The 27,049-nt window shown below is 42.9% G+C and overlaps 1 protein-coding gene and 1 long non-coding RNA gene across 22 annotated transcripts in view; one reads left to right on the plus strand and one right to left on the minus strand.

The window, feature by feature from the left end:
- KSR2 (kinase suppressor of ras 2) overlaps positions 1 to 27,049 on the minus strand; it is a 446,464-nt gene that overhangs the window by 334,513 nt on the left and 84,902 nt on the right. The gene's annotated exons all lie outside the window — the stretch shown is intronic.
- Positions 44 to 5,696, plus strand: LOC119866167. The gene is made up of 3 exons (XR_005379237.1): positions 44 to 266; positions 3,999 to 4,127; positions 5,230 to 5,696. It is a non-coding gene; the product is annotated as an uncharacterized LOC119866167 (long non-coding RNA).

Raw genomic sequence — 27,049 nt, forward strand, 5'->3', positions numbered from 1 at the left:
GTCATAACATCCCTGGTGCTCCACGGGGCCAGCTGACGGGGGAGAGAATTATTTGACTCGCTAACGTCTCAAGTAACCAGCTGATTTGCATCCGTAGGCAAATTCCCTGCTGAGGGCTGGAGGCCTGGGAGGTGCACCTTCCACCTCTCTGTCCTCCCTCTCCAGATCCATCTGGGCGGTGTCCCTCTGGTCAAAGCAGGTGGGACCCACCAGTCTGGGCTGTCCTCCACGGATGCCAGAAAATGCCCACTGCACACCACTTGGGAGTAAGGCCCTCGATGTTGCTAGTGGCTTTTCTTTACATCACTATTGCTAATGAATATTACAAACAATGGGGGGGGGGGGTTCATTGATTTAATGAGCACTTACTAGATGCCAGACCCACTGGTAACTTTCTCACATAGTCATCATTATAATTTTAATATTTATGCTGTAACAAAACATGCTAGAATACAGTAGTATGTCTATATACTGTATAATATATGTTCATATGTAAATCATAGGTAGGAATTTATAGGCATATAATACATAACTAGAAATATAAGATTATTTATATTATATAGCATGTAGTATATATTCCTAATGATAAAACCGACATTTGTTGATACTTCTTATATGCCAGCCTGCGTCTACCATTTTACTACACAATTAGGTTAATAACGATGCTGTCATCAATACACTAATATAGAATATTATAGTCATAAACATTATCAGAGCTAAGTTTTACTAAGCACTTACTACATGCCAGGCATTGTGATAAGTGCTTCATTAATATTTTACTGCATACACACACGGAAGGCTAAGAGTCCAATTACACCCATTATAAAGATGAGAAACTGAAGGCACAGAATAACAACCTGCCTGAAAGTCACATGGAAAGCAAGCAGGGCTCGAAGTCGCCCCCAATTCTTTCCTTCCACACCACACTTTAAAGTGGTCCAACTTAGCCTGCAGCAGAACCCCCTCAGGACAGCGTTAAAAATACACAGGCTGAGCCCCTGCTTCCCCCAACCCACACATGCAGAATCAAATACTCTCGGGGCCAGGGGGCTTCTCGTTTCTTTTAAACAAGGTCCCCAGATAGTTCTGACAAAGGCAAAAAGTCCAGAACCACCGCCTTTCGGTTTTTTTATCACTCATTACCAGTGCAGTGCCAATTAGGTGATCTGATTAAATTAATGAGTCTTGAGGGGCTGAAATTCCAGAGAGGGCAGTTTCAAGCGATGTATGTAGAACCAACAATCCTAAAAAGGAGAAGAAGGAGCAGGAGAAAAATAAGATGCAGGGTTCCCTAAGGCAAACTTCGGTTGGCCACAGGTGTAACCACTCCCAGCCTTTTTGGAACAAGGAGGGCCTGCATGAAGAGTAATGAATAATAACACGTGTTTTGTCCAGGGCTGATTTTAGGGGCACAAGGCCTAAGTCACCTTCTGCCCACCTCCCTGGTCCCCTCCTTAATTATTCACCAGGGACCAAGCTGTGCAGAGAAATATAAGCTCATAGGGTGGGGGTCCATCCTTCGCACCTGCATTTTGAACCATGAGACCTCCTGGCAAGTAACAAAGATAGATGGAAAAGAAAGAAGGAAGGAAGGAGGGAGGGAGGGACAGGTATTCCACTAGAGGAAGCAGAGCTGGGGAGGAATTAGGCAGAAATTCTGGGATGCCATGACTATGGTCCCTGGACAGCTGGGGGGGACAAAGCTAGATGCAATTAGTAGCCAAAAACATCTGTGGAGGGTCTTCCCTAAGCAATATGTTGCCTTATTATCCACTGCCTCCATTATAGGTAAAGTAGAACTAAGATCCCAGAAATAAAGACTAGATGCATCAGGGGAAAAAACATAAAACACACAGGCACTAAAAGTAAAGTCTCTTTGGGAGGGGGCACTTCTTCACATTGACCCTGGAAGCCTGTTCTGTCCAGAGCCACACTGCTGGACAGACCAATCACTCAGCACATGTGGCTATGTACAGAGAAATTAAAATGGACTAAAATTACATAAATATTTCACAGAGAGAATAAACAAGGATAGGGCATCTTATGGGCACCACTGACCAAAAATCCAGAAAATGAGAAAAAAAATCCAGAAAGCATCCCTAATGATCATCATGGGATGTAGGCAATTAGAGAATTCAACTCCCAAAAAATGTCATGAGAATCTGAGCTGAGAATTATGTGAAACAAGCTAGTGTCCAGAATGGCTTAGCACCTTTAAGTCCTGGGAAAATCTAGGATGAATAATAGACATATTTAAGATAATTAAATCCATAGTATTAATATTTGAATTGAAAAGTCCATGCCGGGGCACCCGAGTGGCTCAGTCGGTTAAGTATCTGCCTTCAGCTCAGATCATGAGCCCGGGGTCCTGGAATCATGCCCCGCATCGGGGAGCCTGCTTCTCCCTCTGCTTCTCCTTCTGTATGTGCGTGCGCTCTCTCTCTCTCTCTCTCTCTCTTTCTGTCTCAAATAAATAAATCTTTAGAAAATAAAATAAAAAGTAAAGAGTCCATACCTTTGGAGTATTTATTTTCTATTTTCTATTCTCTTAAGATTTTAAATAATTTGGCCATTTAGAGCAAGAATTCACTTTTCTGGTTTGAAACGTGTAACTGAATAATTTAGCCATGAATTGACATTGAAATTGTATACAATTTCTGTACATTATTAGGAAGGGCTTAAGGCCAGCATATTTGTAAGTCTGATTTTTTTAGATTTCTGTGTGCTGTGTAAACAGGTGGCAAGGCTTGCCTGTCAATAATTAGAGCAGTTTTTTTTTTAATTCCTGTATATCAAATTTATAAATAGTTTAAGTTGTTTGGCAATGTTTAATTCACTACAGTTGTCGGTGGAAGCAAAGATGATGCAAAATCCCCCCTACATGTGATTGCTGGAATTTACTAGACTCACATGAACAGAATAATACTGTATATAAACTGGATTGAAAGTACAAGGAAAAGGGTGCCTGGATTGTTCAGTCGGTTGAGCGAGCAGCTCTTGGTTTAGGCTCAGGTCATGATCTCAGGATCCTGGGGTTCTGTGTTCAGTGCAGAGTCTGCTGGAGATTATCTCCCTCTGCTCCTCCCCTGTTCACACACATTCTCTCTCACACACTCTGTCTCTATAAGAAAAATAAATGGGGATGCCTGGGTGGCTCCGTGGTTGAGCATCTGCCTTTAGCTCAGGGTGTGATCCCAGGGTCCTGGGATTGAGTCCTGCATCGGGCTCCCCACAGGGAGCCTGCTTCTCCCTCTGCCTATGTCTCTGCCTTTGTGTATCTCTCATGAATAAATAAAATATTTTAAAAGACAAAGTAAAAATAAATAAAATCTTTTAAAAATATATTACCTAAAGAGCATAAGGAAAATAAGGGTATGGAACTTTTCCGTAAAGGGTATGGATTTAATAAATTAAATATTAATTTTAAAACCAAAGAAGAGTTACATAAAAGTGAACATTCAGTTCTTCAGTTGCACCAACCACATTTCAAGCACTCAGTAGCCACATTTGACCAGTGGCTGTTGTGTCGACCCCACAGATACAGAATACATCCACCATCTCAAGGGGGAGGGGGGGTCCTCTAAACCACACATGCAATTGTAGCAGATCTCTTAGGAAATGAACACCCCAAAGCCCTTTACCCTAAATGCACAATATTACTCTCCCCAAGATTTGCAGATTGTCTCAATGGAAAACGCAAGCTCCTGAATGACAGGAGGCATGGGTCTACACAGAGCAGATCTGAGTGGGAGAGGTAGAGAACAGAGCAGGGAATCCTGGCCGTGAGATTTACCCCAGAACAAAGAGAATCCATAAAATCCTTTAGGAGGAAGCACAGAGGCTATAAACATATCCACTAACCCCTCTCCATTTTATTTTGTAAGGATTTTTGCCAAATTCTCAGTATTACTGTCATCTTGACCCTTGCCCAATACTGAGCAGCTTGGGATGGGAAATCAGGTAGTGGTTTAAGTGATTTTGATTTTTTTTTTCCCCAGTTGGTGAATTTCACATATACACAGGAAAAAAAATCTGACCCCAAAAACAGCTGGAAATTTTCAAGTTAGCTGGAAAATGGTCCAGCCAAGATGAACCATACAACATCACTATGTCTTTTGAATGCACAGGTGATGAAAGCCTAAAATCACAGGCAGAGAGTATGTTTTCATTCATTTGGGGAATATAAATAACAGTGAAAGGGAATATAAGGGAAAGGAGAAGAAAAAGACTCCTAACTCGGGGAAACGAACTAGGGGTGGTGGAAGGGGAGGAGGGCGGGGGGTGGGGGTGAATGGGTGACGGGCACTGAGGGGGGCACTTGACGGGATGAGCACTGGGTGTTATTCTGTATGTTGGTAAATTGAACACCAATAAAAAGTTAATTTATTAAAAAAAAAAAAAAAAGGCAGAGAGTCCGGCATTCGACTCCCTGCTGTGCAATTAAGTTGCTGTGGGACCTCTCACAGACTCATTTTTCTCTCCATTAAATGAGAGGTTAAAAAATGGTTGCTCTCCCAGAGTGACTCCAAGTTCAAAAATCCCAGGATTATTCCTATAGGTGACACCAAGGGGGGGGAGGGCAAAAGTATCCTTTGTAGGTTTACACTAGTCTCAGCTTTGCTGAGCAAGGAAAAGCATTTTTGTGTGTCTCTGTGCTGCGCTGGGGACCTTGGCAACAGTGTTCAGAAAAGAACACTTGCCAGGCAGGTGGGGCTCAGGGTTGGGGGTGTGAGCCTTCTGGTTTTGCATTGCAACCAAACAAAGCTCCAGGCAGGGAGACTCTGGCACACATGGCTACCATGGGATTAGCAAAGTGAAATGATGGAGCAAAAAAGAGCTCCAAGCTGGGAGTTGTTCAGATGACCATGTTCCCATCTGGCTCTCTCCTGAACAAGCTGATCAGAACCATGCTCAGCAAATCACTGAAGCCAGGGCTGTCCAGTAGAACTTTCTGTGATAGTGGCGATGTTCTATTTCTATGCTGTCCAAGATGGCAGCCAGGGGTCACATGTGGCTGTTGAGCACTTGAAATGTGGCTATTGCATGTAACTGAGGAGTTGAATTCAAAGTTGTATTTAACATTAATTAATTCAGCTATAAATAGCCACATGCAACTGGCCAGTGGCTACCATCTTGGAAGCAAGATGTAATCTTTTCTCCATAACATCTCTTCTCTCCATTTCCCTCCCCCTCAGCAAAAACCCACACATACTCCTTTCTACTTTCCAGGTATTTTGTAAGGGTTGAATAAAGGGATGACTACTGAGAGCTGAGGATTTGCTAAGAGAAGGTGTGAGATGGCTCTGTCAAGCCAAGCTTGGGACATTCTCCCTCTCAGATCTTGTTGCAGTCATGGACAAAGGCCCACAGTCTTGAGAATGTCACCCAAGACCTTCCTTACCCTGGCCTGCAGGGCCCTGCATACTTCTCCCCCATCTGGAACCCCACAACACCTGACCCAAGTCCATAAGAAGACCCACTGGATGAAACCATAGTAATGACACGGCCACATGTTTTTCACAAGATGATTCCGATGCATGTTCTGGCTTGAGGCTAGATCCTTCTGTGCTTCTGAACTGATCTCCTTGCCTTTTGACCTCCAGTCTAGCCTTCATGTTTGAGCTCAAATGCTCACTCTGCCTGGAAGCTCTATCTCTTTCCCACCCAGAAGTACAATTCACCTCCCTCAACTCTTAAACCACAGCGTTTATGCTTGCCACCTGAAATATATTCCCTTGTATCAGAATTATTTATGTTCGTGTCCTAATTCCCCCACCATATTTTACATATCCAAAGGCAGGGGGCCTTGTCTTTATTATCTCTGCCTTCCTCCAACAATGAATACAGTGGTTTCCCCTGGGAAGCCATTTAATCCATACAATGGATTCATGAATGAATGAAGGATGGGCCCAAATGAACAAATGAAAGGCCTTCACCATGCACAAACCCCACAGCTGCCCAATCAGTCCTGGGTTTGGATTCCCAGCCTGGACTCCCAATGACTTTTTTTGTTTTGTTTGTTTTGGCTTGTTTTGGGGTACGGAGGGGGTTTGGTGAAAAAGAGATACAAACACAACAGATTGGCAACTCCAGCCATCTGCTACTAACCTAGCAATGAGGTTGTTGACAGCAGGGAGAAGTGAAAAGCTACTTTCCACTGAGAAAGGGAGCGAGATTCATTTCCTCTCATTTGCTGGTGCTACCACCACTGCCTCTTTTATTTGCTGGTGCTACCACCACTGCCCCATAGCCCCTGCTGTACCATCCCTCCCAAGTGTCTCAGCAGCTAAGAAATGGCAACAGCAGAGCTCCATGTTTCAGGCTCTTTACGCACATTCTCTCAAACCTACAAGGTTGGCCTCACTGTCAACATGAGGAAAAGAATAGGTCAATGAACTTGTTGGCACAATCTAGCTGATCCCAGGGCCATCCAACTCTGAAGCTGCAGTCCTTTCACAAGCTATGGCAGCCAGTCAAGCTGGTAAGGGAACCAGAGGCCAAACATTGTGGATTCAAGCCCAGCAGGCTTGGTTAGTGACTATGCATCTTAGAACAATTCATATCACTTAAGGTCATGAGAACAGAGAACAGGAGCCTGTATAGCATAGCTTAGGGGGCCCCACCCTCTGTACCACAATCCTATTCAGGATCCCTGTAAGGGGATGCAGTAGTGTTCTATGCACACTTACTAAGAACACACATTTCCCTGAAATCCAGAAGCAGCTATGGGCCTTAGCAGGAGAACTCCAGGCAGCTCTAACAGGCCAGACCACCAAAAGAGGAAAGCACCTTGCAGCTCCCAACAAGGCCCCCCTCTCAAGGAGCTCAGAATGTAGGGGAGTGAGTAGGTACACACAGAGCTCCTTTACCTGACTGTGACTGCAGGGGGCAGTGGGCACTACAGTAGAGGCAGAAGCAAAGTGTTCCAAAGAAGGAGAGATGATGTCCAGGAAGGACAATCTGAGATAATTCCCTGGAGGAGATGACATCCAGAACAGACCTTGACAGATACTTATCATTTCCTATGTTCCAAATCACCATTCCATTACTCCCTACACACCCACAAACACACCCACACTGGCTTCCACTTGAGCATACAGGAATCACATGTGGATAGGTGAGTCTTAAGATTCCTTTCAATCCTGGAATCCTTAATTTCAGAGATCTGGGGTTTAACTATTCTTCTAACCACTCATCCATCCATGCAACCAATCATCCACCATCTGCTCATCCACCCATCCAACTACCCATTCATCTAGCCATGCAACCATCCAGCTATGCAACCATCCATCCACCATCTGCCCATCCACCCATCCAACTACCCATTCATCTAGCCATGCAACTATCCAACCATGCAACCATTCATCCACCATCTGCCCATCCAACCACCCTTCCATCTATCCATGCAACTATCCATCCACCATCTGTCCATCCACCCATCTATGCATCCATGCAACCATCTATCCATCACATAAGCATTTCATTCATGGTACTTGCTTAGCACCATATAGTGAAAGCACAGGGAAGTCACGATTGACTCCCATTTTGTTTTTGTTTTTTTTAAAGATTTTATTTAATCATGAGAGACACATGGCAGAGGGAGAAGCAGGCTCCATGCAGGGAGCCCGATGCGGGACTTGATCCCAGGACTCCAGGATCATGCCCTGAGCTGAAGGCAAGAACTTAACCACTAAGCCACCCAGGGATCCCTTGACTCCCATTTTGAAAGTGAATGACATCATAGTGGGCACATCATGCTATGTGTAGCAGTTACATCCAAGTGATATAAATTCCTATTACTATTGTTAATAATAAGGTTAATTTATAACCAAATACACAGAATAAAATAATAAAATAGGATAATGCTTTCAGGTGCTTCTCTTATTACCTGGCACATAGACAACAATGAATGAATAGTTGATTTCCTGTAAGTATCAAGCACTGTGCTAAGGCCCGGGATAAAATGGTCAACAAGGCAGGCGTGATCCCTGCTCTTACAGAACTTCCATTTTTGTGGGAAAAAGAGATGCCAAATAAGCAATAAATAAGATAACCACAGATTGTTGTGATAAATGCTATGGTTGCAATAAAGAGCTTAGAACCCATAATAAGGAAGGATGGTTTGTTAGCTGGACCAGTCTAAGAAGTCTCCCTACAGAAAGGGCCAGGTGGCCACATGCAGCATGTACAAAGGTCCTGAGGTGGGAAAACACTTGGCATGTTTCAAGAACTGAGAGCTGGCATATTCTGGGTGAAGGGAAGAGGAGATGAGGTCAATGATAAAAGCAGGGGCCAGCTCATGTAAGTCCTATTATAGTCATGGCAAGGAGGTGCATTTCACTCCTATAAAGTGGGGAACTACAGAAACTTTGTAAGGGTGGAATGACATTATTCGATAAAATGGGTAAAAAAAAAAAAAAATTGTCATTTGTCCCGAAAACAACTTTGTGAGAGATGCTTCCAGCCAACGTCATCATCATGTCCATTTACAAAGGGAGAAAGAGAGATACCAATTGATCCATCTGTTCAAGCCCTGTAATTTTATAACCCACCCAGCTAGCTATCTGGGCCTCCTCCTGCCTCTAAATGGTGAAACCCCTCTTACAGATGACACCTCTGGACAATCCTCAATCCCACAGCAAAATAACACAACAAAAGAGAGAAGGAGGCACGAGACCAAGGATGAGGAGAAATCCAGTCTCCAGTGAAACCTCTGCACAATGCTCATTAATGAGCACAGACTTAGGCTGGGATGGACATTTTGAGCTCCATTATCAGATAGGCCACACACCGCCCTCCCCCCCCCTGCAGAGCGCCAGGTGCCACTAGAACTAATAATTTCCCTTTGAGAAGGGGAATTTCTGAAATTCTAACACTTGGAGGGGTGGGTGGGGGTGGGGGAAGCCCTCCCAGCATCCTGATTGCCGGCCAGGCCCACATCTTCCATTTCCACCAAAAGGTGATTATCAGAAGAGATGTCATCCAAAATGCCACCTCCAGCTGAGGAAGCACAGTCTTCTATTTCTGATGGATGTGCACTTTGTTGTTTCTTTAGGAAAAATAATCTAGCAAGAATGAATGATTTGAGTTTAAAAACTCAAATCATATGCCTGTGGCCTCTGTAGCTCTTGTAGATTGAGTAGCAAGGAGAAATGTCAAAAGGCTGCATGAAATAGATCTCTAGACAACCCAGCTTAGAAAATGGGCCACGAGAGCTCCCCTCCCTTCTCTGTCACCATCTTCTCTACCACCTGCTCTAGTCCTTCTCTTTACATTAAAGCCTTCTCTTTACATTAAACGAAGGCCGCTGCAGCACCTGCCATGGAGAAAAACTGCACATAACTAATGCCTCTCTGTCCTCCTTTGCGAGGTGCAGTGGGTAATGGCAAAGGATGCTCCTGCCCGGAGGAGGGAGGACAAGTCCCAGCTGGGCATCCTTGGGCACATTACATATGCAGGCTTTGGATTCCACTGAGGTGGGCATGATCACCACAGCCTGTTGGGTACAGACAGGGAAGCGCAGGCTCAGTGAGGCAAAATGACTCCTTTGGGCTGACACACCTAAGAGGTGGCACAGCTAGACTTAGAATCTGGGTCTTTCCAAAGAAGGTTGTAGAAGTCACCACTGCCCCCTCTTTCCTGAATGTTTACCACATGCTGGGCATCATGCAAAGCACTTTACATGTGTATCTCATACAACATGCACAACAACCTTATGAAGTAGATATTACTATTCATCACAACTGACAGATGAGGAAACTGGCACACAGAGAGGTAAGGCACTTAGCCCAAGATCACACAGCCAGAAAAGGTGGAGCAAGGAAATGAAAATAGAAGGTCTAGCTCAGGGCCCAGGCACCCAACCCCCTAGGATACCCTGCCAGGGTTATCTCTGAGAGAAAAAAGCACATGTGTTGCATTACATACATAATATACCTATAATCACACATGCATGTATACCGGTAATAATAACATGCACATTATACTCAGGGTGCCTGGGTGGCTCAGTTGGTTAAGCATCTGCCTTTGGCTCAATCATGATCCTAGGGTCCTGGGATCGGCCCAAGTCAGGCTCCCTGCTCAACAGGGAGTCTGCTTCTCCCTCTCCTTCTGCCCCTCTCTCCTGCTCATGTGCTATCTCTCTCTCAAATAAGTAAAATTTTTAAAAATATATATACATATTATAGTTACACATATATACATTTATATAATATACATACATTATAATAATTATGCACACACATATAGCTATGTATAAGTAATTATTATATATATCTCTTGTCTTTACTATATATATTTTACATCATAAACATCTACTACCCGGGCTATTAAAAAAATAGGGTCATCCCCTAGAAAAGAGAAAGAATATCTTGTCTTCTAAGAAGAGGCAGGGATTGGGGGCGGGGGAGGGCGGTGCCTATGATGTTTATATGCAGGCCAAAGTCTGCTCAAAATCCAATACACACAGGACACAGAGTACAAGGGTCAGTGTCCAATTCCTAAGAATCCAACCTATCAGTGGGATGCTCTGTTTTAGGGAACTAAAGACCTTATTAAAAGTGGCTTCAACAGATTTATCTTGTAGTTACAAAGCAAGAAATCTAGAAGCACAGCGGCTGCCAGGGTTGGTCCATCCAGTGGCTCATCAATAATATCAATGATTTCTCTCCTTACAGGCACAAAGTAGCTGCAGCAACTCCAAGTCTTGACCAAGACGTGCACAACATTTTCTCCAATATATCTCTGAATGAGACAAGCCTCTGCCAGGGGCCCTCTTCCAGAAGGCTTCTGCTGGATGAGGAGGGTCAGTTGGCTATGGTCAACCAATCACTGCAAGGAGAATGTCATTGGCTGAGACCAGTCCCTCAGTGAGCTGTTTCAGGGCATGCTACTCGATGAGAGAGAATAAAACCCGGATAGGATTCGGGAAGCAAGGAGGAAGGCTCATGGCTTTGGAAAGGCAAATCAGAGGGTCTGCCACACTGGGTGCTTGCCTCAAGAAAGGCTGAATGTTTGTGATAAAATTTCTAAAGATTTGCAGCCTCTTTCCCAGCCCCAAATAACTTCTGGCCTAAATCCCTATTGAGGATAACCATAAAACCACCAGCATTTTATTTTTTTTATTTTTTATTTTTTATTTTTTTTTAGTTTTTATTCAGATATTTGACCTTTGGCTTTTCCCCGGGGCACTTCCAAATTTTCCACCAGAGGTCAGACTCAGCCCAGACGAGGCTTCTGGGAAAACTCAAAAGGGATCGATGCTACAAATAAAAGCTTCCACTATATCAAAAGTATATTCTCCAAAAGGGCAGATATGGTATGATTGCAGTTAATATGAAGTACCTAGACTAGTCAAATTCCCAGAGGCAGAAAGTAATTTAGAGGTTGCCAGGCAAGGAGAGTGGCAGGTGGGAAGTATTAGGGACTGCTTGTGTCTCCCCTAAATTCATATGCTGAAGCCCTGATCCTCAGTGCAATGGTATCTGGAGGGGAACCCTTTGGGAGGTAATTAGATTTCGATGAGGTTATGAGAGTCAGGCCTCCATGATTGGATAAGCATCCTTATAAGAAGAGGAAGAGAGGCACCTGGGTGGCTCAGTCGGTTAAGCATCCAACTCTTGATTTTGGCTCAGGTCATAATCTCAGGGTCGTGAGATCAAGCTTCGTGTCAGGCTCTATGCTCAAAGGGGAGTCTGCTTGGGATTCTCTCTCTCTGTGTTTCTCTAAAATAAATAATATATCTTTAAAAAATAAAAAATAAATTTTAAAAAAAGAAGGAACAGCTATCCTCAGAAAAACAAGAGACAACAAATACTGGCAAGGATGTGAAGAAATGGGAACCCTTATGTACTGTTGGTGGGAATGAAAATTGGTGCAGTCCCTGTGGAAAACAGTATGGAGTTTCCTGAAAAAATTAAAAACAGAGCTACCATATGAGCCAGCAATCCCACTTTTGGGTATGCACCTGAAGGAAATGCAATCACTATATTGAAGAGTTACCTGTACCCCCATGTTCACTGCAGAATCACTCACAATAGCCAAGATATGGAATCAACCCAAGTGTCCATTGACAGATACTGAACGGATAAAGAAAATATGGCATATACATAATGCAATACTATGCAGCCATAAAAAAGAAGGAAATCCTGCCATTTGCAACAGCATGGATGACTCTCAAGGGTGTTATACTAAGGGAAATGAGTCGAATACTCTATGATTTCACTTATCTGTATTATCTTTTAAAAAAACCCTCATAGATAGGAAAAGATAAAATATGTGGTTACCAGAGGTCGAGGGTGGGGGGAGTTGCCAAGTAAACCCTATGCATTCTTATTACAAAGAAAAAAATTGTTTTCTTTTGTATCTATATGAGATGATGGATGTTAACTTATTGTGTTCAAGTCATTATGCTGTACCCATTAAACTTGGTCTGCATGCTGATTCTATCTCACTGAAACTAAAGAGAGGGAAAAAAAGAGGAAGAAATCTATGCATGTTCTGTTGCCATGTGAGCACACAGGCAGAAGGCAGCCATCTGCAGGCCAGCAAGAGGGCTCTCACCAGAACTCACTCCTGCTGGCTCCCTGATCTCAGACTTCCAGTTTCCAGAACCTTGACAAAATAAATCTCTGTTGTTTGAGCTTCCCAGCCTGTGGTGTTTTGTTAAGGCAGCCTGAGCTGATAGGGAGCTATTGGTGAATGGGTGCAGAGTTTCAGGTTAGGATGTTGTAAAAGTTCTGGAAACAGAGGGTAGTGATGGTTGCACAACAATGTGAATCTACTTACTTCCACAGAACTGCAAATTTATGTTCCACAGAATGTAAAATGGCTAAAATGATAAATTTTATGTTATTATATAAAACATAATATTTTACCATAATAACTTTAAAAAGGATGTATTGTTCTGCCCATTTTACAGATGTAAACACAGAAACACAGTCAGGGCCCTAGATGACTTTCCCAGCATTTTCTGTGCAACTTAGCAGCAGAGGAAGAACTGGAACCCAACTCACCCAACTCCAAGGCACCACATGGGGACAATGCACCCTGTCCCCAGCCTCAGATGCTAGTTCAAACTTGGGTCTCATGTAGAAGGAAAATCCAGGCATGAGAGTTCACCAGCAAAGAAGACCTCTTCTGGTTATTATTAGCAGGGCGAGGCAGCCAGCTGTGGAGGGTACCAGCTGTGTGGCTTTCACAGGAGAGAAACCCAAGATGAAGTGGAGGGACCTCGTGCCCATACATCTGGGCAGCAAGCTCTGCAGCCATGGTGGCCTAAAACTTTCCACCAAAATCCCCATGTGCAGCTACTTAGCTCTTGGGGGAGAATTAACGCAAGTCCCTAGGGCTGAGATTTTCCATGTTTAGCTTCAACCCAGAGGAAAATTTTGTTAGAAAGTTTAAAGGGTGCAACTATTTTTAAATGAGACATCAGGCCACGGTGTCAGCATGCTCGCAAAGGTAAAAAGGCTCACATCTTGCCTCTTCGTTCTCTTTTTTTTTTTTTCCCTAACACAATTCAAATAGCCAAACAGCAAAAGAAAGTAAAAGATAATTAAGACGTTGAGCCTATCATAGGCCAGGAACTCACTTTACCCTAAGCCACTGGTTCTCAACGAGGGGTGATTTTTGGTCCCCAGGAGACAATAGGCAATGTCTGGAGACAGTTTTGGTTGTCACAACTAGGCAGGGGAGAGGTGGCTACTGGCACCTGGTGAGTGGTGGCCAGGCATGCTGCTCAACTCCCTACAGTGCACAGGACAGCACCTCCTCCCCTGCAACCAAGAATGATCCAGCCCCAAATACTGATAGTGATGAGATTGAGAAACCCACTCCTAGGCCAATGGTTCTCCACCTTGCCCGTGTATCAGAATTCCCTGGAGGGCTTGTTAAGACCGATTGCTGAAGTGGGGGGATGGGCAACATGGATGAAGGGGAGTGGAAGGTACAGGCTTCCAGTTCTCTAATGAGTGAGTCATGTGGATGAAAGGTATAGAATAGGAACTACGGTCAATGGTATTGTAATAGTGTTGTATGGTGACAAATGGTAGCGACATTTGTGGTGAGCACAGCATAATGTATAGGCCTGTTGAATCCCTATGTTGTACACCTGAAATTAAGGTAACATTGTGTGTCAATTATACTTAAATTTTAAAAAATATTTTATTTATTTATTCATGAGAGACACAGAGAGAAAGACAGAGACATAGGCAGAGGGAGAAGCAGGCTCCCTGCGGGAAGACTCGATCCTAGGCCCCAGGGATCATAACCTGAGCCAAAGGCAGATGCTCAACCACTGAGCCACCCAGGTGCCCCTATACTTAAATTTAAAAAAAATCTTCTCCCTCAAAAAATAAATGAGATTGTTGGACCAGGCAGATCTGGGGAGATGCCCAACTCTGTATTTCTGACAAGTGCCTAGGTGATGCTGCTGCTGCTGGGCCAGGGACTACAGTGTGAGAAGCACTGTCTTGGGTTATCCTCATAACAGTCATTGGCATTGGCACTGTTCTTTCCTATTGCAGAGATGCAAGATCTAAGGCTTCAAGGGGGGTCAAGTGTTGTCCAAAGTCACTCCAGCTATTATCAACAGAACCAGTACTCAAACCCAGATCCGTACAGTATCCAGCCACTTTGGGTGCCCATAGGCTACAGTGTTCAGCCAAGTGTCCTAGGAGCCCAGGATGGCACCTTTGCTATGGGTTTTCTCCAATCATGATCATCCTCTGTTAATGAAACTTGTAAGTTTCAGACTAAGGGGCTCAACCTCAGAATTCCACCATCGCGTTCTCCTGGTAACACAGCTTGTAAATCTAGTCTTTTCAAACCAGATCACCACTTAAAAGATCCTCTCTGTGTTAAAGCCCTTTGCAGGTACTAGAAACTTTTTATAAAAGAACTATTTTATCCATGGTTTCATGCCCAATTAACTTTATGTGGAGACCCCCTCCCTCATGCTTCATTCAGATCCATCTTACTGCATTTAAAGTTGTTTATATATCCATAAACCATAGTGGGGTTTTTTTTCCTCTTCCCACTTGGATCCACCCTGGGACGTTTTTCTGCCAAACCTTGCATCACACTTGAATGGTGTAATGGAAATAATGCTGGACCGGGAGCCAGGAGATTTAAGCTCCAACAGATGGGAAAAGGAGGTCTCAAAGTGGAATATTGCAACATCCCATCTTCTACCTCGAAGGGCTACTGGATTCCCTTGTTGATGAGGAATTACCACTGGGTCACCTTGCTACATGGTAAAGCACTGTCATCTCTCGCTTGAGAAAAGTTAAATCATTCAAAGGTCACACAAGAAGTGTGCAGAGCAGAGGACATGAGATTCCTACATTCTTAGCCATACAGTCTCAATCGCTAGAGCTCACTTTTTAAATTACAAATGCCTTGTTACATCTAAAATGATTTTTAAAACATTGGTTGGGGGGAAGGAAATGAGAAGTTGCTAACCAACAGGTATAAGATCTCAGTTACACAAGATGAATACGTCCTCGAATCTGCCACACACCATTGTACCTACAGATATCTATCTAACGGTACTGTGTTGTACCCTTAAAATCTGTAAAGAGGGTGGATCTCATATCAAATGTCCTTACCATAATGAAATTTAAAAATAATAATTTAAAAAGGAAGACGAGGGGCTCCCTGGCTGGCTCAGCAGTTTAGCGCCTGCCTTCAGCCCAGGGCGTGATCCTGGGGTCCCGGGATCGAGTCCCACATCAGGCTCCCTGCTTGCAGCCTGCTTCTCCCTCTGCCTGTGTCTCTGCCTCTTTCTCTCTCTATGTCTCTCATGAATAAATAAATAAAATCTTTAAAAATAAATAAATAAATAAATAAATAAATAAATAAATAGGAAGATGAAAATCAAAGGGGGAAGAAGGCAGCAGCTTCCATGTCCTTTTAAACATATCTGTTCTAACTTATGTTCTTTTTTCCTATTTAAAATTCAAGGATACATTAAAAGCAACTTCCCACCCCCCCAAAAAAACAAAACTATTGGTGACTGCTGCTGCTGCTGCTGCTTTTTAATTTCCCACTCCTCCTCATGCCTCCCAGTCTGGGGGCTCTCACAACACAATATTTCCACTTCTTCCATTTCTTCCCTTCAGGATTCTTCCTATTTTGTTTCCTGTCTTTCAAGATTCAGTCTTCTTCATCAGCCAATTTCAGACTCTTTTGACCATTTTCTTCTATACTGGCTTCTGTTCAAAGATACACCTTTCCCTATACATGGAGTCAGCAAACTACTGCCTGAAGGCCAAATCCGGCCCTCAACTTATTTTTATAAATAAAGTTTTATTGGAACACAGATATATCTATTAGTTCACATACTGTCTGTGGCTGCTTTTGTGCTACAACTGCAGAGTTGAATCACTGCAATAGAGACTACATGACCTGGAAAGCTTAAAATATTTACTATCTCGTTCTTTATAGAAAAGTTTGGGGCCTCCTGCTCTACATACCAAAAAAAAGTCAATTTCATGAGAAGTTGGTTTTTTTTTTGTTTTGTTTTGTTTTGTTTTCTTGAGAAGTTGCTTCTAAGTAAATTTTACCAAATAGTACAACATCTTTACTCCACATGTAGGACTGTAGCAGTTTGGTCCCTGCCCCATAATCAACAAAGACAGGACACACAGCCAGGCTCAAGAATTTTTTGCTGAGCCAAGTTAATGAAGTGCTAATGAAATTTAAGGAAAAACTGGAATGAGATTCTATGTAAGCTAAAAAAAAAAAAAGCCTTTCCCAAAAAGAGGTGATTGAAGTGTCCAGTGAATTAGTGACTCAGGTTCAGTGTTCTCATCTGTAGATGGAGACCAACACCTTCCATTCTTTGTACTTTGCAGGGCTGGTTGAGGCTCATAAACTTGAACATGTCACAATCCCTAACAGGCAGCAACACAGCGCTGTAAAAAAAGCATTATCTCTGGGCTCAAAAATCTGGGTGCAAATCTAGATTGACCACATACTAGCTGTGTAATTTGGGTTACATCACATTATCTCTCTGAACCTTCACATCTTCACCTATCAACTGAGGATTCTATCACCTACTTCTAATGGATTATTGCAAGAATGAGGTGTGATTCAATGAGATCACACTCAGTAACTAAACATGCCCAAAACAGAGTGAGTACTTCATTAAGTATCTGGCGGCAGGCAAAGGCAGGGCTGGGGGAAGGGTAAGAACAGTGAGGCATGAACCCCCAGGTGCAAAATTGAAGGAGGCACCCCCAAAAAAAGAACCAGTCATCAAGATGAGTTCTATTTTAATGCAATTAGTTTTTTAAATCAAAATTAATACTCCGCCCCAAAATCCATGAAGAACAAACTTTCACCATTTTAAATAAAGACAGGATTAAACTGTGCCAGGTCAACGGTGAGCAGAGGTAGGTAAATCATGCAGATACTACATCATAGGCTGTCTTTATAGAAAATGATGATGTTTGCGACTTCCCTGACTTGGGCCACCTCTCCAAGTCATGGAACCTCGCCCAGGAGCGCTCCCAATTAAAGCACTCTCGAACCTAAAAAGAAAGAGAAGAGAAGAGAAGAGAAGAGAAGAGAAGAGAAGAGAAGAGAAGAGAAGAGAAGAGAAGAGAAGAGAAGAGAAGAGAAGAGAAGAGAAGAGAAGAGAGAAAAGAAAATGATGATGTTTCATTTATCATGAATTTTTTATTTTTATTTTTTTGCTCTCTGCCCCTTCAACTTTTCACCCAAGGGGAGTGCCTAGTCCCAGCCCTGGGTGGAGGCCTACTAACTATCTCATTTGCACTACAAAGTTCTCCTGGCCCAGTGGTTCTCAAACCTGGCTGTACATGAGACTCAACCAGGAGAATTCAAAATACAATCATAACAAAAGCAATGCCTAAATCTATGCCCAAACCAATTAATCAGAAGTAGAGAGGCGGTGGTGTGGGCACTTGGTATTTTTAAAAAGTTCTCCAGACTACTTCACACCCACTAAGGTGTCTATAATCAAAAAGAGAGACAGTAACAAGTGCTGGCGAGGATGTGGAGAATTGGAACCCTCATACCCTGCTGGTGGGAATGTAATATGGCGTAGCCACTGTAGAACACAACTTGGCAGTTCCTCCAAAGCTAAACATAGAGTTACCACATGACCCAGCAATTCCACTCGTGGGGATATGCCAAGGAAATTGAAAACATATGTTCATACAAAAACTAGTACACGATTAAACACAGTAGCACTATTCACAATTGCCAAAAAAAAGTAGAAAGAGCCAAAATGTCCACCGACTGAGAAATGTATGAAAATGTGCACATCCATACAATGGAGTATTATTTGGTCATAAAATAGGACTAAAGCACTGACGCCTACTACGCCATGGGTAAAACTTGAAAACGTTATGCTCAGGGAGAGGAGCCAGATGCAAAAAGCCACATACTATATGATTCCATTTAGATGCAACTTCCAGAAAGTAGATTAGTGGCTGCCAGAGGCTGGTGGGAGGGAGAGAGAAGAGCAACTGCCAATGGGCATGGTATTTCTTCTGGGGTGATGATGGAAAGTTTCTGGAATGAAATTGTGGTGATGGTTATAAAACTCTCTGAATATACCAAAAACCACTGAACTGTACACTTTATAGGGAGGGGTATTTTATAGGATGTGAACTGCATCTCAGTTAAAAAGTTCCCCATGTGATTCAAACACGCAGCCAAGGAACTCAGTCTCCACCTTTAAAAAATGGGTACACTGGTAGTTGGCTCCCACTCGGCAAGGTCAAGGCTCCACTAGGGTTCAGATGCAGAGAGCTTGACAGGGCAGGTGCAGTGCCAAGCAGGGCTGAGACACTTCCCCCACCAACCAGTGGGTGATAGAGGGGAGCGGTTTCCTGCCCTTTGCCCTGTTCCTCTTTGCCCAGGTCAACAGAGATTGGTGCTCAGTTCGGGGGGCAGGAAGCACCCACACTTTTGTTATCAGGAATTAATGCTTTCATTAGTATCCATCTCCCAAGCTGTGGCAAATGCCAGTTTCAAGCTACATTATGCACAGCAGGAATGATCTGGAGGGAAAAAAAATACCCAAGGCATGGGTGCCAAGGAAATGCACTTGAACTAAGAATAGCTTTGGCACTCAGCATGCTGTACAGAAGAAAGGTGAGGAGGTTGTTTTCCCTGACCCAGCAAGTCTGAGATCTCGGCTTCTTTTAAGAGAAAAAGAAAGCACTCCAGTCCGCCCAGCAGCTTCCATTATCAGGCAGCATGAAAGGTTGACTAGGAAACCACACCAGCTTTGCAGTGTCCAAAAATACAATCAAAGCCTCACCAGCACCTCCTGTGAGTCCCATGCAAGGGGCCGCGTTCTGGCTTCCTCCTGTCTTCGGGCCGTCCCCATTACCTGGCTGAACAGACATGCCTTTGAGGTAGCAATGGCCTTCAGAGGAAAGGAAAATTCTCCACCTGCCCCCCTACCCCGTGGAAATCCCCTTTGGTACAAAAATAAGCACTGGGTTGATAATTTTCCTATATATATATTTTTTTAACGTGAGCTAGGTGACTTGGGTGCTAGCTTTGTGCAGAGCAAAGACACCCAGCGATGCCAGATCATTAATGCAGCAGAAACCACCGAGCAGATGCCCTACAAATATAATGGGCTCAAGTCCCCAAATTGTTGGGAATACAGTTTTATTTTGCAGTCTCCTATGAAAACACCCCCGCAGAAGTTTCAGTTGGCTTGAGAATATGTCCACCCACACAAAAGGGTTGGCAGTTGTTGTGCACACCGTGTGTGTGTGTGTGTGTGTGTGTGTGTGCGCGCGCGCGCGCTCACGCATGCAAACACTCATATATTACACTCGGCTCAGCAACCTGACACCTCTCCTGGGTCGCTTCCTGCGAACTCCAGCCTTCTGCACATCATCTGCCTGCAGCCAGTCCCCAAGCTCGAGGGTTAGGAGAGCCAAATGCACTTCAAAAGGGTGATGGTGTTTGAACACAGACACTGATGGCCAAACCCGCACCTCTCCACAACTGTCTTAGCACAGAGCCAAATGCAATCACACTTCAAAAGTCCTCCAGCCTGAGAAGGGGTTAGGGAAGCTTTTCTTTTTCCACTTTCTTGAAGAAGACTGTAGGAGGTTTTTAAGGGGCTGTTTTGTCTCTTGGATTCTTTTTGTTTGGGAAGGCTAAGTTCTATCTAAAGTAAAATCCCTGCTTGGAGGTGGGAAGCAGGATCAGATGACCTCAGGCTCTTCCTTCTATGTCAATTCTCGTTAAAAGTACCTCCATTTCAGGTGCCTCAAAAAGCTAAATGTAGAGCTAACCTATGATCCAGCAGTCACACTTCTGGGTATTTACCCAAAGAATACAACAACACTAATTCAGAGGGACACATGCACCCCAATGTTTAGAGCAGCATCATTTACAATAGCCAAGATTTGGCAGCAGCCCAAGTGTCCATCGACAGATGAATGGATAAAGAAGATGCGGTCTATATATACAATAGAATATTACTCAGCCATAAAAAAAAGAATAAAAGCTTGCCATTTGCAATGACATCAATGGAGCTAGAGAGTATAATGCTAAGTGAAATACATCAGGGAAAGACAGATGCCATACGATTTCACTCACATGTGGAATTGAAGAAACAAAACAAACAAGCAAAGGGAAAAAAGACAGAGGCAAACCAAGGAACAGACTCTGAACTACAGAGAACACCCTGATGGTTACCGGAGGAGAGGTGGGGTGGGGGGGCCAGGTAGGAAGGGGGAAACGTTGGGGATGCAGGAGCGCACTTGTGACAAGCACTGGGGATCATCTGGAAGTGCTGAATCATTATATTGTACACCTGAACCTAATAGTACACTGTATGTTAACTAACTGGAATTTAAATAAAAACTTTTTTAAAAAGTCCCTCCCTTCCACAGGTCCTTGATCCTGTGGATCCCAACATCCTGTAAGCAGATTATCTCAACAGTTTTATAAATATGATCAGTACATAATGGACACTTAGCATGTGATAAAAACATCAAAATCTCTGCTTATCCTTAGGCCTCACGTTCACCAACTCCCCTCCCCTTTGAGACACAATCACAAAATAAATGTAAACGAAGTCCTATGAGAAGTTAAACAAAGCCCATATACTAACACCAAAGTGTTTTCCCCAAAGAGACTGTGGTTGGCAGAATTTTGAGATGGCCTCATGAACTGTTTTGACCTTGTACAAGTCCTCCCCTTTGTGGGTTGACATGTTGGCAGAACATGGGACAGGCTTTCTAACCAAAAGAATATGGCAAAGGTAATGGGATGTCCTTCCCATAATCAGGACTCATTATATAAAACTCCATCTTAGCAGATTGGAGAGAAAGGCTTCCCCGCTGGTCTGGAAAAAGCACACAGCCATGTTGTGAACTGCCTACAGAGATGGCCATATGGTCAAGGAACTATAAGTAACCTCTAGGATGTGAGGGTGGCCCCCGGGTGACTGTCAGCAAGAGGTTGGGGCCCTCCATCACAAACCTGCCAACAATGTGAACAAGCTCAGGAGCAGGTTCTTCTCCAGTCCAACCTTCTGAGGAGGATGCGGCCCAGCTAACACCCTGACTACAACCTTGTAAAGACTCTGAGCACAGGACTCAGCCAAACCATGCCAGGACTGATGGCCCATGGAAACTGTGACATAATAAACATAATAAGCCACTAAGTTTGTAATGATTTGTAGACAGCAATATAAAACTAACACAGAGGCCCTTAACTACTTACTCAGAGATTTCCTGACTCCTGCCTAATATCCAATACACAAGCTTATTGACTCTTATTCAAGACCTAAATTGAGGTGTATATTTTTGTGGAACACAATGAATAAGAAACATAATACTAAAAAGACATACCCATCAGGAACAGACTCTATAAGAAAGAGACTCTTTGACTATACGCAAAGGTGCTATAATTAGTCTTTAGCACACAGTGGGTACTCAAAGAACACTTCATGGATGCATCAAGAGAAAGGCGAGAAAAACAGGAAATACACATAAAACTCAAAATAATAATGACTACCATTTACTGAAAATCCAGCATGTGCCAGCCACAGTGCTGGGACTTTGTATACATATATAATTCATCTTCATGGTAGGCATAATAAGCTGGTTATCATTATTATTACCAATTGGGCTTTTGAGATATCACAGGTAGGCAAACTCAACCTACAACTTGTAACCCACTACATTTTATTATCTCTCATATCATTAGAACATCAGCATCATGACCAAAACCCATATTTAAGAATGCACCCCACACTGGGGCACCTGAGTGGCTCAGTCAGTTAAGCATCTGACTCTTAGTTTTAGCTCAGGTCATGATCTCAGGGTCATGGGATCTAGCCCCCTTTGGGCTCCATGCTCAGCAGGGAGTCTACTTGGATATCTCTCTCTCTCTTTCTCACTCTCTCTCCCTCTCTCTTTCCCTCTGCCCCCCTCCAGTAAAATAAAGAAATCTTTAAAAAAAAAAAAAAAAAAAAGAATGCACCCAACACTTATAAGCTGTTGAGTCAACTGGCATTAGACCATAGCATTAACTGTGAAAACCAAATGTGATGGGCCAGCATGTAAGGCGGACAAGCTCTGGGCTGCATGGATGCTTGATCTGACACAGCAAATTCATATGCCTCCAAACCAACAGTGATGCTGGCAAAGGCATCTTTTCTCTTCAAAGTGCTTAGAACAGCATGGCAAGGCATCAAATCATTAAGACCAAAAGATGGTTTCATCTTCCCCAGAAAAGAACCTATTGGCATAATAAATTCAGAAACATCAAGAGCTCTTCCAAAAAAGTCAGCTTGTGAAGAGACTATCATCAGGACAAATGCTCAAGAAGGAAAGAACACACCATAGGGTCACTGAAGTGGGGAACCAGGGCTCGGGGTGAGGCAAGTGAGTTACTCACCATGGGTGCAAAGTTTAAGGCGTACCAAAACATTTAGGAATACAATAAATAAATAATTAAATGCACATTAAATGTATAATGCAACACTAAATATATACAAAATTCTAAATAAAATGTACAATATTTGAGTGCAATGCTTCTCAAAATCCAAATCAATGCAAAAAAAATTCATGATGAACAAAATATCTAAATTTGTTTAAAAGATAGGCTGTGGTTGACTGTTCATTTTAAGATTCTGCATTATTGTGCAATAGGAATTGTCCCTTTTAGTTGGTCTCCTAAAGCCACGAGGTCATCATGTCTTCTAGTAGGTTTATGAGGGTTGACAATCACAGCTGGCAAACACACTGGACAATGCAGGGCTTTACATATAGTGATGTTTTTTGATTGCAGAACTTTTACTAACTCTCCCACTTGGCTCAGGATATGGGAAGATGTTTTGATAAAGGTGCATAGGGGCACACATTTTTCCTCTTCCCTCCTGCCCTAATATGGCTCTGCTTAGCACTAAGAGAAACAGCCCAAACTACCCTCTGCCCCTGCCCCTGGCCAGCATTTCACAGTCAAAGATTCCTATCTTCATGAACACCCAATAGATAAATATAAGGAACATAATTTTGAACTTGGTTTGAAAATTTGAAAATTCTGCGTGTAACGAAGCATGTCTATGCTTGCTTGCTAAAAGTGAATTACCAGAAAAGGAAAAAGGGAGTCTTCAGTACAAACATCAAGAGACTCCTATTATGTCTCTGCTAAGCCAGCCCTAATAGAAAAATTCCTCCAAAGCCTCCACACATTTATTTACAGATTTATCACAAACATATACTGAACATTGCGGAGAGGTCAACCACTGGCTCTGGAGTCAGATTGCTTGGATTCAAATCCTGCTACCACTTATGAGCTGTGTGACCTTGGGCAAGATCCTTAACCTCTCTGAGCTTAAAAAAAAATAGAGGAAAATAGCAGTGTTGTTGTGAGGGTTTTTAATGATACATTTAAAGCACTCTGAACAGAGTGAGCCGTTGACAAATGTGAGCCATATGAATCAGGGTAAGAGCTTGGTTTTCATACTTAATACATATTTATAAAGACATTTCCCTTTGATTTTCTTTTCAGTTGCATTAGTCGCCAGTTTTGATAAAATCATGGTTGAGAAAGGCTACAATTTATAAATACAGCACATCTAAAAATAAGGGTTTGACTTACATCTTATGATTCTCTGGGGTCATAAAACAGCACGGGTCAACAGCTGGCCCTGGTACAGGAAAGTGTGCCTTCTATCAAACAGTGCAGTAGCAAATAGTGTAAGGCTATAGAGTTGCTAGATTTAGCAAATAAAAATAGAGGACATCTAGTTAAATTTGAATTTCAAGTAAGTGAATAGTTTTTTTAACATGTCCCAAAGATTGCACGGGACCTCCTTAAACAAAACAAGAAAAAATTATTCATTGTTCACCTGAAATCCAAATGTAATTGTCCATTATTTATTGTACCTCGCAACCCTACCTAGGGAAAAAAAAAAAAAAAACCCACTTTGAAATGCTTTGTTGAAAATGGTTAGCATGCTAGCCCCTGATAGAGCAGTCATCACATGCCAGGAAAAATCGCTGGCAAGGTATAGGACAGTATCCCTGACATGACACAAAGGGAACCCCCTTCCGCAGGCCCTGGGGGTTCACATCACAGGACACCAGCCTCACAGAGGAGTTCCTCCACTGGAGGAAGGTGCTTCTGCTATATTCAGTTTCTAAATACATTGATTGACATTGAAATTCAATGGATGGGATTATTGTGGGTGCCCAGTATATATACACATAGTCTCATCAGTTCTCAACCAGCCACATAGAGACTGAAATTATAGGAGAATTCAGAAGTCCAGCCCATGCCATTCATATTCATGCTTTCCACCTCAACGCTCTGCTTAAAGGCAGGCTAGGCTGTCTTTTAAAAAGTAAAAAACGGATTCCAGTAGCTTTATAACCCCCTTCCTCTAGTAAACACACAGGGGACTCATACACTGGGAGGAGGGAAATATTATTATTCACAATTATGAATGAGGAAACATTGTTTAAGGATGTTTAATGGCTTAGCCAAGGTCTCAGAGCTGGTAAATGGCAGATTCTGAACTCAAGCCCAGCTATGTTGAACCCTAAAGCTGATGTTCTCAAGCCTCTGGGTCAGTGTTTCTTCCAACCTAGCAACCTGCTCACCACCTTTACAACCTTTGCCTCAGCCACTGCTGTTTATTTGAAATCAGTGATTGTTACTTCTTTAAAACTTGTATTCAAGTTAATGCAGACCTGCTATCATGACTCATGTTAGTTAGCCTTATCCTATATAATACCTGAAAAGCCATAATTTTGATATGCTAGTTACGTATTTTCTAATACAAATAAAATGGACCACATTAAAATGCAAAATGTTATGCCCACATGCCACACCTCAGTCCCAAATCCCGATGTGTCCATTGGTGATCAGTGCACCAGACTCTGGGATGCTCGGAACTGCAGAACTAGTAATAGCAACGCAGGAGGGCAGGTGATCAGAGGAAGAAGGAGAAGAAGCTGGTGCACTTTGTAGGCTATGTACCATAGTTATGGTACCCAAGCCATGAAAAATTACACAGAACCAAGAACTGCTGTGAATCTATTCTCTTCCCAATAAAGACAGCAACTTATAGCAGAAAAACACATTATGCTGAAGAGCCAAGTGACGAGGGTTGGAATCACAGCTCTGCCTTCTGCCTGAGGCTGAGACACAGAGCCATAATAAAAGGAAAATACTAAATAAAATCATCACAAAGTAGAAATCATGTATCCTTATCTTCCTGAAGAGATTTGGACTAAAACACACCAAGTTCCCCTTTTTCTGATCTGATCCCATGATTTAAAAAGTAGGGGGAAAAAATCAACACATCAATAAAAAGTAGGAAGATAGTATGTAATAATTAGTAATAAGAATGGCAATAGGGTGATCACGATCATAGCTAACATTCATTCATTCTACAAATATTTACTGAGTACTTACAATGCACCAGGCACTGTTCCAAATGCTGAGAATACATGGATGATATACATTTAAAAATCACTTGCCAGGATGCCTCGATGGCTCAGTCAGTTAAGCATCTGCCTTCAGCTCAGGTCATCATCTCAGGGTCCTGGGATCAAGCCCCACATGCACCCCCCCTGATCAGCAGGGAATTTGCTTCTCCCTCTGCCCCTCTCCCTGCTCATGCTTACTCTCTCTCTCTCACTCTCTCGAATAAATACATAAAATCTTTTAAAAAATGAAAATGAATTTCCTTCAATGTATAAAAGTGTTGAATCACTATATTGCACACCTGAAACTATTTTTTAAAATTTTTTAAAAGATTTTATTTATCCATTCATGAGAGACACACAGAGAGAGGCAAAGACATAGACAGAAGGAGAAGCAGATTCCCTGTGGGGAGCCCCATGCGGGACTCGATCCCAAGAGTGTAGGATCACACCCCAAGCCAAAGACAGATGCTCAACCGCTGAGCCACCCAGGTGTCCCCACACCTTAAACTAATATAATACTGTGTGTTAATTATATTGGAATTAAAATTTTTTTAATTTCTTAAATCACTTGTCTTCATACACCTGTGACCCTGGGCAAGTATAAGCTTTGGATGTGTCTGTGATTGTCTCACTGACACCTTACAGCAGTGGCTCTCAAAGTTTAGAGCAAATCACATCTCTTGGAAAACTGGTTAAAACACAGACCGTGGGTATCCCTGGGTGGCGCAGCGGTTTGGCGCCTGCCTTTGGCCCAGGGCGCGAGCCTGGAGACCCGGGATCAAGTCCCACGTCGGGCTCCCTGCATGGAGCCTGCTTCTCCCTCTGCCTGTGTCTCTGCCTCTCTCTCTCTCTCTCTTTCTCTCTCTGTGACTATCGTAAATAAATAAATAAATAAATAAATAAATAAATAAATAAATAAATAAAACACAGACTGCTGGGTGCCCCCTCTAGACTTGCTGATTCAGTAGGTCTGGGGTAGGATCTGAAAATCTATAGTTCTAACAAGTGATGCTTATTCACACTGCTGGTCGGGTCCCCACTTCAAGAGCCACCGCCCTTCAACTATTCTATGAGGTCGGTACTTTCTTTTCCTCACT

The sequence above is a fragment of the Canis lupus genome, chromosome 26, assembly GCF_011100685.1.
Source record: "Canis lupus familiaris isolate Mischka breed German Shepherd chromosome 26, alternate assembly UU_Cfam_GSD_1.0, whole genome shotgun sequence".
NCBI classification, from domain to species: domain Eukaryota; kingdom Metazoa; phylum Chordata; class Mammalia; order Carnivora; family Canidae; genus Canis; species Canis lupus.